The following is an 11,769-nucleotide window of genomic DNA, read 5'->3' on the forward strand; positions in this document are numbered from 1 at the left end:
TGAACAGTTTCCTGAGGGACTGTATACCCCGGAACACAAACACAAGCTGGTTGACCAATGAAGGGGCAGTTTGCTCACGCTTGGCTTTTATTTACATGTGTTTGATCCAAATTGGTGAAACCAAACCAAGAGAAAAAGTGAACCCCTTTAACATTTTGGTTCCTGGTCCAGAAAAAAAGGAAGCATGGGTGTAAAAGGTTCCTTAAAGATAGTTGAAAACAAACCAAAAAAAAAAAAAGAAACAAGGTGATCACCTTCAGCATTTTATCAGTTCCTCCTCAAAGCACAACTCAGTGCTCCACAAAATACTTTGAGACATTGTTTCTACAATCGGACATAACCTGCATCGCACGCACACATACATGAGGTCAATGAAAGCTGGGAAGCAGAGGACGAGTGAAGGTGAGATTGCATGTGTGTGAGTGAGTGACCACACCGATGTCGGCTTGGACACCTATGGCGTGAGTCCGGTCCATACGTTGGTGGTACTCCGATGTCCAGTACCAGCAGGGCCTGTGCAAAGGGAGGAACACAGCGATGCCTCCCACTCTGGTCCCGTGTTTGCCATCTAGATGTTTGGACATCAGGCAGTCCTCAGCGCCTTTTATGGACATCTGACAGCAGTCTGTGTCATATAACTATTGCTTAAATACGCTTTGGATGCAATCGTGCAGGTGTGGACAAGGTAGTCTGGACAGGATCCGACCACAGTCTACACACCTCTTTCCCTCCCGACTGCGTCCGGATTATGGCCATTTTTGCCGTGTCGGCCTGGTTCCTGCGCATTCTTACTGTGTGTGACGGGGGTCTAAATGTGATAAGGCCCTTACACTTGCTTTGACAATGTAAACGTATATTTCCCATGTCAATAAAGCTCCATTGAAACGGAAATTGAATTGAGAGAGAGACAGACAGACACAGAGTGTGCCCTTTTTTCAGTGTGTGGTATTTCTCCAGGAGCTGTCCTTTCTTCTTTCTCCACTTCCAAAGAAATCCAGCTAATGAACTACGTATAATCATGTAAACCCAGGTTTTGTAATTATTGGATTACTGATATGCATGTAAACACAAGTGAACGGATTCTAACAGTTATCTGATTACTAACAGTTATCTTATTATTATGGTCATGTAAATGTGGCCAGTGATGCATTGATTAAAGGAGCCACAAGGTTCAAAAACTGTGCAAGGATTGTGTTTGTCCTGTGACAGTTTTGTGGTAAAGATGAGAAGTAGCAATTTCAGCTTAAAAAAGAACATTAGCTATTTCAGAAGTTTATGGTGTATTTTCAAACATACAATTAACCACTTTTGAGACTGCCCTGAAATACATTTCTGGAGTTTACGATGCACATGTCAAAATGCCTCTAGAAGAGGAAAACACATATGTCAGACACATCAGAGTATGAATAAATGATTATTAGCTCCCAATTCAGATCAGGGAGACAGACACCCTCTCTACTTTTAAGATTAGGCTTAAAACCTTCCTTTTTGCTAAAGCTTATAGTTAGGGCTGGATCAGGTGACCCTGAACCATCCCTTAGTTATGCTGCTATAGACGTAGACTCCTGGGGGGTTCCCATGATGCACTGTTTCTTTCTCTTTTTGCTCTGTATGCACCACTCTGCATTTAATCATTAGTGATCGATCTCTGCTCCCCTCCACAGCATGTCTTTTTCCTGATTCTCTCCCTCAGCCCCAACCAGTCCCAGCAGAAGACTGCCCCTCCCTGAGCCTGGTTCTGCTGGAGGTTTCTTCCTCTTAAAAGGGAGTTTTTCCTTCCCACTGTAGCCAAGTGCTTGCTCACAGGGGGTCGTTTTGACCGTTGGGGTTTTACATAATTATTGTATGGCCTTGCCTTACAATATGGAGCGCCTTGGGGCAACTGTTTGTTGTGATTTGGCGCTATATAAAAAAATTGATTGATTGATTGATTATATATTATAATATCTTCAATTTGAGTTTTTTTGTTTTGTTTGCATTGTTGTAGTGTACATTATTTTTTATTACTGGAGTTTATTTTGTTTAGTGCTTTGATTCCTGGGAAAGCCCTGTATAAATAGTTATAATTATTATTAATAATAATAAATGTGTGACTTTTCAATATATATGCATTACAGGTGGATAAGGACCACCCAATCAATTAAAAAGGCAACTTATACTCAGTGGTGGGCACAGCTAACCCAAAAAATTAGCTTTGATAACAGATAATCAGATAACTGAAACGTTATCTTTTATAAAGCTAAATCGATAAACCACCCAAAAATGTATCAGAAACTACAGATAACCGATAAATCCCAGTATTGTCTCCAGTACACTTGCAACTACTAACAAGCTGATTTTGAGTTTTAACACCATGATTGCTTCTGGGAGCATCAAAGGCAATCACAGACCTAAACAATGAGTCAGCACTTCATCTCTGAGCGCCCTGCGCCCTGCCCCCTGCTGGAAGCTCCAGTTTACTACATGGCTTGTACAACCCCTGGCAAAAATTATGGAATCACCGGCCTCGGAGGATGTTCATTCAGTTGTTTAACTTTGTAGAAAAAAAGCAGATCAAAGACATGACACAAAACTAAAGTCATTTCAAATGGCAACTTACAAAACACTATAAGAAATCAGGAAAAAAAAATTGTAGCAGTCAGTAATGGTTAATTGTTTAGACCAAGCAGAGGGAAAAAATATGGAATCATTCAATTCTGAGGAAAAAATTATGGAATCATGAAAAACAAAAGAACGCTCCAACACATCACTAGTATTTTGTTGCACCACCTCTGGCTTTTATAACAGCTTGCAGTCTCTGAGGCATGGACTTAATGAGTGACAAACAGTACTCTTCATCAATCTGGCTCCAACTTTCTCTGATTGCTGTTGCCAGATTAGCTTTGCGGGTTGGAGCCTTGTCATGGACCATTTTCTTCAACTTCCACAGTCCACGATTGCTTTTCCTTAGCCCACTGTAACCTTGTTTTTTCTGTTTAGGTGTTAATGATGGCTTTTGTTTAGCTTTTCTGTATTAAATCCCATTTCCTTTAGGCGGTTTCTTACAGTTTGGACACAGATGTTGACTCCAGTTTCCTCCCATTCGTTCCTCATTTGTTTTGTTGTGTATTTTCGATTTTTGAGACATATTGCTTTAAGTTTTCTGTCTTGATGCTTTGATGTCTTCCTTGGTCTACCAGTATGTTTGCCTTTAACAACCTTCCCATGTTGTTTGTATTTGGTCCAGAGTTTAGACACAGCTGACTGTGAACAACGAACATCTTTTGCAACATTGCGTGATGATTTACCCTCTTTTAAGAGTTTGATAATCCTCTCCTTTGTTTCAATTGACATCTCTCGTGTTGGAGCCATGATTCATGTCAGTCCACTTGGTGCAACAGCTCTCCAAGGTGTGATCACTCCTTTTTAGATGCAGACTAACGAGCAGATCTGATTTGATGCAAGTGTTAGTTTTGGGGATGAACATTTGCAGGGTGATTCCATAATTTATTCCTCAGAATTGAGTGAGTCCATATTTTTTCCCTCTGCTTGGTCTAAAAAAGTAACCATTACTGACTGCCACAATTTTTTTTCTTGATTTCTTATGGTGTTTCTTAAAGCCAGAAAGTTGCCATTTGAAATGACTTTAGTTTTGTGTCATGTCTGTGATCTGCAACAACTGATTGAACATCCTCCAAGGCCGGTGATTCCATAATTATTGCCAAGGGTTGTAACAGCAAAGCAGTTGAGCGGAAAATCTCTCTACTCAGTAACAGCACTCCCGTTATGCGGAGGTCTTGGAAAATAAAGCAGTGCTGACTTATGGTTTGGTGTATAAATAAAATTAATACTGATTAATACTGAATAACTCCATTAATGTCAATTCTGTCATTTGTACAAAGTTAAAATATAAAATATATCTTTTAATTTTGAATAATGCACTAATTCTGAAGTTTTGTAACAACCACAGACAGATGGCAAAGGATTATGGGTATGTGCTTCTGCTAACACTGATTGGTTGACTCATTCATTCTATGTAAACACCAACATGTTAATGTGAGGTGTGTGTTGGTGTTTACAGATAAATGTGCTTTTGTAAAATATGGCATTTTTTTTATTTTTTATTTGTAAAAAAAAAAAGCCAAGTTGTAATTAGATGACCGTCTGATATAACCGGTGTCAAAATAAATAGAACACTGCCATGATCTACTGGTGCCAGATGCTCAGTACTTAAGCTGGGCTTACACTGTGCAAGGTTTGGCCCTTTTTCAGCCGATTTTTCACTTGTGCAAGAATTTTTTGGATCGCTCTGAGCTTCAGGTTAATCTTGCATCCTGCATCATGTACATACATACATACATGGAGTAATGAGCTGCGTTTAACCTCTCATGACCACCTCCTGATCAGCACTCATATGGTCGGATGAAAATCAAACTTGCTTGATATTCTGGTCGGCCGTCGTGAGGCTGCTGCTGAAGCGCTACAAGTGTCCAACCTCTTGCACTGTCCATGTGCAAACACCAGAGCATAAATAGTGATCATCTCTTGGGATAACAGGTTCTGTCCCCCCCCCCCTCAACTCATGTAAAGTCTTGTGGTTTTTTTTTTTTTAACTTTGATGTCTCCCATCGAGAGTTTTTGTAAAAATAAGAAATGTAAATATAGTTTTAAAAAAGTTTCTTTTTACATTTTGCTTCTGGAAACACAAGTCCGACGTGTGGTTATTAAACGTACACTGTGTGTGAGAACATAAATCGTGCGCTCTGAACTTTTACACCATGCGATTTTGTCGTAGAGTTTGAGCTGTAACTGAGTACAGTGATTGAAAATATTGTACAGTGTCTGCGCAGCTTTAGGGTGAATACTGCCATGAACACTATTGGCCAGTAGATGACAGTAGAGACCATGAAAACTTGCCAAAACAAAATTCCAGATAATCCACGTCTGCTACATTTAAGATGCGTGGAATTTAATAAACGCAAACACAAACGCAATAACAACATCTATAAACTTAGAGAATATATTCATGAGAGTTTTAGGCACAATACACAAAGAGTTTAATGCTGTTGTCCGTGTGGAGCCTGATCAGACCATCTCAAATGCACTTCTTCTGTCGTGAATGTACTGAGATACCCATAATGCACTGCTGCTGGGCACAGCATCTCCACACTAAAACCTTCAAAATTAGCACATTACTTTAAAACTAAAACATATCTGATATTTTCACTTTATAAACCTCAGACGTGACGTTAATTTAAATACCTTGTCTGAAATTAGTTTGGTTAAAATTTTAACCATAAGTTAAACCTGTATCCCTCTGGATGACTTGGGTGATATTGCCAGTGAATCAGTATGGGGTCAAAAGAAATGATTTTTTTTTTTCTTTTTTTGTGACCAGTTCTCCTTTGTCTACATTGAATAGAGCAGTTTTTTGTGGAACTAGTTCTCCTCTGTTTATGGAGGGTTGAACTACACATCTGCAACAAAACATTTAACAGATAGGTGCTCAACTCATTAAAAAATCTTATAAATGTAGTTATTCAGCTTTGTTTACCACATACGTTAGCGGCCTAAAAAGAATTATCGTAAAATAATTAGTCCGATAATGGTTTTCAAAGTTATCTGAAAAGCTAATCCGATAATGAAAACATTATCTTCAATAATTAGCGTTTAGCAGAAATGTGCCCAGTGCCCAACGCTGCTTATACTCAAGAAAATACAGTATCAATGTGTGTCCCTGAAAAAATTGTGGTAACTCATTTCATTAGTAGACCGGTAGCGCTGAGACACCACAGTAAGCACATTTAATCAAGTTTATATTCATATTAATGGTAGCTTTGCTTGAAATTGGACAGAAATTTAGTCTAATTTAGTCAATTTCACAACTGGTAAATTGCCCTGCTTTGTCTTTTTTTTTTGCCATATCTAATAGCCTTTGGAGCATATAGCATACTGTACAAGGATGTGTTTTGAAATGAAAAGATGTGAGGAGAAAGAGCAGAACCAAAGCAGTCACAGTAATATGATTTCTTCACGTGACTGGAATGTTTCTCATTTCAGTGTCCCACATGATGGAGCATCCCAAAGCATCACAACTCCTTCCTGAAGTAACCAGAACTCACAATGGGTACACAGTACACAATGGGTGATCTCACTTAAATGTCAAGTTAGCTCAGGACTGGGAGCATCTGCTTCTACCGTACGTCATCGAATCCACCACATTACTTTTCTGTCATGGGTTCTGGATGGCAACCACTCAGGGAAATAATGGGTCTAGCGTCATCATTCAAAGGTATCTGCTGACACCAGGGGATAAGTGGGTACTACCATAACCTTTTCACTTGCTAGGGTCTGAAATACTGAGGCACATGCATGCTGGATCATAGAAACTGAATGCAAAACTTTTGTCGATTTAAACTCGTGTACTTCTCAGGAAGTACATTTATTTGACAAAAAATCATCCCAGCAGTACCCAAGGATCCTCTGAAAAGACCTTGTACCATAGACATCTGATCATCTACTTAGGTCAGCTATGCACTTCTAAGTCTCTCACCTCTCTCTCACTCTCTTTTGTGTCTTTTGGACACAGTGTGTCCAAAACAGCAGCCAAACAGAAAAAAAAGACAAATTCTACTTTGCTTTTCATTTCAAACAAGAACTTTACAACAATAAATACAAGGAACTTTTGCCTGTGGTCCTGAATGAAAAATGAAAACATGGTGTACAAAATTTTAAAATAATATGCTTAAAATTGCAATATGAACCATAATGGTGAATAAAACTAGCCTTGGCCAAAATCATGGAAAGCAAAACAATGAGAAATAGAGCAAAGCTGATCTACCTTTAAAACGTACCTCTTTGTATAAGAGATGCATTGTCTGGTGAGAGGGGAACAACAATAATTTTATTTACACTCAACAAAAATATGAACACAACACTTTTGGTTTTGCTCCCATTTTGTATGAGATGAACTCAAAGATCTAAAACTTTTTCCACATACACAATATCACCATTTCCCTCAAATATTGTTCACAAACCAGTCTAAATCTGTGATAGTGAGCACTTCTCCTTTGCTGAGATAATCCATCCCACCTCACAGGTGTGCCATATCAAGATGCTGATTAGACACCATGATTAGTGCACAGTTGTGCCTTAGACTGCCACAATAAAAGGCCACTCTGAAAGGTGCAGTTTTATCACACAGCACAATGCCACAGATGTCGCAAGATTTGAGGGAGCGTGCAATTGGCATGCTGACAGCAGGAATGTCAACCAGAGCTGTTGCTCGTGTATTGAATGTTCATTTCTCTACCATAAGCCGTCTCCAAAGGCGTTTCAGAGAATTTGGCAGTACATCCAACCAGCCTCACAACCGCAGACCACGTGTAACCACACCAGCCCAGGACCTCCACATCCAGCATGTTTACCTCCAAGATCATCTGAGACCAGCCACTCGGACAGCTGCTGAAACAATCGGTTTGCATAACCAAAGAATTTCTGCACAAACTGTCAGAAACCGTCTCAGGGAAGCTCATCTGCATCCTCGTCGTCCTCATCGGGGTCTCGACCTGACTCCAGTTCGTTGTCGTAACCGACTTGAGAGGGGAAATGCTCACATTCTCTGGTGTTTGGCACATTGGAGAGGTGTTCTCTTCACGGATGAATCCCGGTTCACACTGTCCAGGGCAGATGGCAGACAGCGTGTGTGGCGTCATGTGGGTGAGCGGTTTTCTGATGTCAATGTTGTGGATCGAGTGGCCCATGGTGGCGGTGGGGTTATGGTATGGGTAGGCGTCTGTTATGGACGAAGAACACAGGTGCATTTTATTGATGGCATTTTGAATGCACAGAGATACCGTGACGAGATCCTGAGGCCCATTGTTGTGCCATACATCCAAGAACATCACCTCATGTTGCAGCAGGATAATGCACGGCCCCATGTTGCAAGGATCTGTACACAATTCTTGGAAGCTGAAAATGTCCCAGTTCTTGCATGGCCGGCATACTCACCGGACATGTCACCCATTGAGCATGTTTGGGATGCTCTGGACCGGCTTATACGACAGCGTGTACCAGTTCCTGCCAATATCCAGCAACTTCGCACAGCCATTGAAGAGGAGTGGACCAACATTCCACAGGCCACAACTGACAACCTGATCAACTCTATGCGAAAGAGATGTGTTGCACTGCATGAGGCAAATGGTGGTCACACCAGATACTGACTGGTATCCCCCCCCCCAATAAAATAAAACTGCACCTTTCAGAGTGGCCTTTTATTGTGGGCAGTCTAAGGCACACCTGTGCACTAATCATGGTGTCTAATCAGCATCTTGGTATGGCACACCTATGAGGTGGGATGGATTATCTCAGCAAAGGAGAAGTGCTCACTATCACAGATTTAGACTGGTTTGTGAACAATATTTGAGGGAAATGGTGATATTGTGTATGTGGGAAAAGTTTTAGATCTTTGAGTTCATCTCATACAAAATGGGAGCAAAACCAAAAGTGTTGCGTTTATATTTTTGCTGAGTGTATAACCCTTTCAGGATTAAAAGCATTAACTGTACCCTCTAATCCAAATTAATTCAGGACAGTGGGCCTACAGAGCAAACACTTGGAAAAAGTCAAAAATACTCATTATTTGCCAGAGGTGTGCACACAATTTGTGTGTGATGCTTGCTTCAGTGGGCTCATGGCTGCACAGGGAAGAGATGACAGACACTTTGTCCTCAACTCCTTAAATTTTTGAGGGATTCTGTCAGGGGCTGTTTTGGATCCAGAAGTCCACAGAGCCCGCAGCTAGCAGAGCACAAGGCTTTTTCTAACCAGCTGTGTTCAGGAACCTAGACTCAAACAACAATTTTATGGTGACTGAATGAAAATTAAGACAGTTATCACCAAGTCACCATGACACAAAATCACACTTTTGTAAACTTTGCAATTAATCTGCGGTTCACATGCATGCTGAACCATGGAGGCAGTCCGTACAGATCACAGATCGTCTGTGCTCCATTCCTCCAATAATAAATATGGCGTTTGGCATTGGGAATCTGAGCTGCCATCCTCATTCAAACACTCGACCATTTTATCATGTGAGTTATCAAGCCAACTCGAGGAATTAATACAAATACAGCAGATAACCTGACACACCATGATTTGTCAGGTGTTGTGACATATCATAGAGGATGCAATGTCTGACACCAAAATATAACTCCCTTGTAGCTAGTATAGCCATTAGATACAACTCCCATCAAATGTTTTGTAATATATAAACTATGTAAAGAATATTAACATCAGATGTTCCTTAGTTATTATCCAGATAACAGATCTCCTGTGGATTCTTGGATCCTGACACACACACACACACACACACACACACACACACACACACACATATATATATATATATATATGGGTGTGTATACATTTCTTATTGTGATGGTATAAGCAATGGGTTTTTATAAGCTTTCGGTCACACAGGTTTGCTGCTGAAATGTTTTGTTGTGAGTTTTGCTTTTTGTGTGCTGAATAAATTCATTCATTCATACACACACACACACACACATATATATACTGTATATATATATATATATATATATATATATATATATATATATATATATATATATATACATATATACATACAAGCTTGGGGAGTAAAAAGTTCAAAAGGTTTATTGTCATATGTACAGTAAGAAACGTATTTCCCTGTGCAATGAAATTCTCTTCTTTGCTGCTCTCACCGGGTGTCTATAATAATAGTCAAAATAGGCATTAAAAAAAGCATTAAAAAAAAGCATTAAAAGCATTAAAAAGTAAAGTAACAATAAAGGTGCAGTTACAGTATGAAGTGAAATGAAATAATGTGCAAATAGCAAGATTCAAGTATTGACAGTTAACAGTAAGTAACAGTAAGGTGCAGTAACAGTGTGAAGTGACCCCAGGGGGTCTGCTCAGTCCTTAGCAGCATTCAGCAGTCTGATGGCAGTGGGGTAGAAAGAGTTTTAGATGCGGGTGGTTTTGCATTTCACACTCCTGAACCTCCGTCCTGAAGGCAGCAGTGTGAACAGTCCGTGTTGGGGATGTGTAGGGTTTTTTATGATGGCGGCAGCTCTATTGTGGACTCTCCGATGGTAGATGCTCTGCAGAGATGGTAGTGGTGTCCTTGTGATCTTTGATGCGGTCTTCACTACTCTCTGCAGGCGTTTGCGGTCATTCACCGTTGAGCTGCCATACCACACAGTAATCGAGGTGGTGAGAATGGACTCAATGATGCAGCTGTAGAAATTGCTGAGAATCTTGGGTGACATGCCAAATTTCCTCATCCTCCTCAGGAAGTACAGCCGCTGCTGAGCCTTCTTTACCACCTGTGTGGTGTTGAGTGTCCAAGTGAGGTCACTACTGATGTGGACCCCCAGATATTTAAAGCTGCTCACTCTCTCCACCTCGTGGCCTTGGATAGACAGTGGCTGATGAGGTTCCCTCTCCCTCCTCATGTCCACTATCATTTCCTTGGTTTTATCTGTGTTCTGGGTGAGGTTGTTGACTCCACACCATGTCACCAGGCCTTCCACCTCCCTCCTGTAAGCTGCTTCATCTCCGCCGGTGATGCGTCCAATCACAGCAGTGTCATCAGCAAACTTTATGATGGTGTTGTCGGGGTGAGAGGCGGCACAGTCGTAGGTGAAGAGGGTGTAGATAATAGGGCTGAGGACGCAGCCCTGCGGGGTACCGATGTTGGTGGTGATGCTGGCTGAGGTCCTATTCCCAATCTTGACAGACTGTGGTCTGCCAGTCAGAAAGTCCAGAAGCCAGTCACAGAGGGTGGGGTGGAGTCCAAGGGCGGACAGTTTGTAGGTGAGTTTGTGAGGGATGACCGTGTTGAAAGCAGAGCTGTAGTCAATGAAAAGTAACGGAATACATGTAACAGTGTTACGTAATTAGGATAAAAAAAAGGTAACTGTATTCCGCTACAGTTACAGAAAAAAAAGACATATTCAGATTACAGGTATATTTAATAAAAATGGGGATTCATTTGCAGGATTACAATTTTAATGCATTTTATGATATTATCTGTATATAATATATATATTTTTTTTGAAACAAAAACATGGACAGCATGACGTCTCCAAACCGGGCAAAATATTGATGAAGTACCCGGATGTTAATGCATTTTCAATGGAGATTCACGACTGAACACACTCAGAAAACTGCTCGCAAAATACGTGTTAAAATGCTATTTTGACCTGGATATCGAGCCAGTAAAATTAATTGACATTAAATTATGTCAGGAAAGTATTAAACTTACTCTGACATACACACATTCCCAAATATTAGTGTTGAAAGTTACACGGATCTGCACTGTTCAAGCTGCTGAGCTGAGGCGTCGATACAGCAGCAGCTGCTGTGTTCAACGCAGCTCCTAAAACCATTACAATACATTTATATATATTTTTACACAATTATCCTTTATTGACCGAGTTTCATTCATGAAGTCAGCGGTGTGGGTACACGTCTCTGTGTGTGGGTGTGACTGTGAGCGGCACAGCGCGGGTCATCATAATCTCATTATTTTAAGGTGCAAATAAAAAAAAAATCCCCAGTCTTGTCGAACAATTTTAATCACTAACAACAAGTATTTTAACTAGACATTGGTCTAGCAGTGGAAAATATCAACTAGACATAAGTGAAGAGTTAATGGTCCGTGTCATTGGGCGACACGGCAGGAGACATACAGCTGTTTATCATCCAAATATCACAGACAAAGTGACAAGAAGAACCAAAACTGCT

The sequence above is a fragment of the Thalassophryne amazonica genome, chromosome 4 (assembly GCF_902500255.1).
Source record: "Thalassophryne amazonica chromosome 4, fThaAma1.1, whole genome shotgun sequence".
Taxonomy (NCBI): Eukaryota; Metazoa; Chordata; class Actinopteri; order Batrachoidiformes; family Batrachoididae; genus Thalassophryne; species Thalassophryne amazonica.